Source organism: Neofelis nebulosa, chromosome 5, assembly GCF_028018385.1.
Source record: "Neofelis nebulosa isolate mNeoNeb1 chromosome 5, mNeoNeb1.pri, whole genome shotgun sequence".
In the NCBI taxonomy this organism is placed as follows: Eukaryota; Metazoa; Chordata; class Mammalia; order Carnivora; family Felidae; genus Neofelis; species Neofelis nebulosa.
In genome coordinates, this window is record NC_080786.1 from 274,275 (window position 1) to 274,641 (window position 367).

Below are 367 nucleotides of genomic sequence, written 5' to 3' on the forward strand. Positions count from 1 at the left end.
GGGCAGAGAGAGAGAGAGAGAGAGAATCCCAAGCAGGCTCCCTGATGTGGGGCTTGGTCCCACGACCCTGGGATCATGACCTGAGCTGAAATCAAGAGTCACATGCTCAACTGACTGAGCCACCCAGGTGCCCAGAACAATTTATATTTTGAATTTTCCTCATCTTCTTCCAAGGCACCCAAGGACATTTACCAGTGCATCAGGAAGGGCATATAAACAGACTTTTCTGGGATTGCCCAAGCCTGGTTCTGAACTGACACTAATTACAAGAGACACAACTTGATTCAACTTGATCTTGATCCATATTCTTGGGCATTGAAAAATTCAATAATTGAAACTGCTTTCTACTATGTGGTGGTCTGAGTCA